The 877-nt window shown below is 44.6% G+C and overlaps 1 non-coding gene across 1 annotated transcript; it reads right to left on the bottom strand.

Moving 5' to 3' along the window:
• LOC124505234 (U6 spliceosomal RNA) lies at nucleotides 1–107 on the bottom strand. The gene has a single exon (XR_006960589.1). It is a non-coding gene; the product is annotated as a U6 spliceosomal RNA (small nuclear RNA).
• Nucleotides 108–877: the final 770 nt, after the last annotated feature.

The raw sequence follows: 877 nt of genomic DNA, 5'->3' as shown, positions 1-877 counted from the left end.
TTTTTTTTTTAATGCATCACAAATTTGCATGGCATCCACGTGCAGGGGACATGCTGATCTTTTCTGTATTGTTCCAATTTTAGTATTTGTGCTGCTGAAGCGAGCACTATTGGTACTTTTAAAGAGAATCACTGAATAATATTTCATTGCATGGACACACTACATTTTGTTTATCCATTCATCTGTTAAAAGCCATTTGCTCGCCTTTTGCCTATTAAGAATCACGCTGCCACAGAGCATGGGCATGTACAAGTTTTGCGTGGACATCACATGTTTCCAGATCTCTTGGGTATATACTTGGAAGTGAAATTGCTGGGTCATATGGTAATTCTATGCTTAATTTTTTTTACTTTTTATTTTTTTAAATTTTTTTAATGTTTATTTATTTTTGAGACAGAGAGAGACAGAGCATGAACGGGGGAGGGTCAGAGAGAGGGAGACACAGAATCTGAAACAGGCTCCAGGCTCTGAGCTGTCAGCACAGAGCCCGACGCGGGGCTTGAACTCACGGACCGCGAGATCATGACCTGAGCTGAAGTCGGATGCTTAACCGACTGAGCCACCCAGGCGCCCCAATTTTTTTTTTTAATTTTTAAAAAGATTTATTTTTGAGAGAGAGAGACAGAGCGTGAGTGGGGGAGGAGCAGAGAGAGAGAGCTAGACACAGAATCCAAAGCGGGCTCCAGGTTCTGAACTGTCAGCACAGAGCCCGACGCAGGGCTCAAACTCACAAGCCATGAGATCGTGACCTGAGCCGAAGTTGGACGCTTAACCGACTGAGCCACCCAGGCGCCCCTGTGCTTAGTTTTTGAGGAACTGCCAAATGTTTCTGCAGTGGCTGCCCCATTTCACATTCCCACCAGCAGGATAGAAGAGT

This window comes from Lynx rufus, unplaced genomic scaffold, assembly GCF_022079265.1.
Source record: "Lynx rufus isolate CCGP_SWC_20201006 ecotype Redwood Valley unplaced genomic scaffold, mLynRuf1.p SCAF_10, whole genome shotgun sequence".
NCBI lineage: Eukaryota > Metazoa > Chordata > Mammalia > Carnivora > Felidae > Lynx > Lynx rufus.
This window is presented reverse-complemented; position numbering and strand designations above follow the sequence as displayed.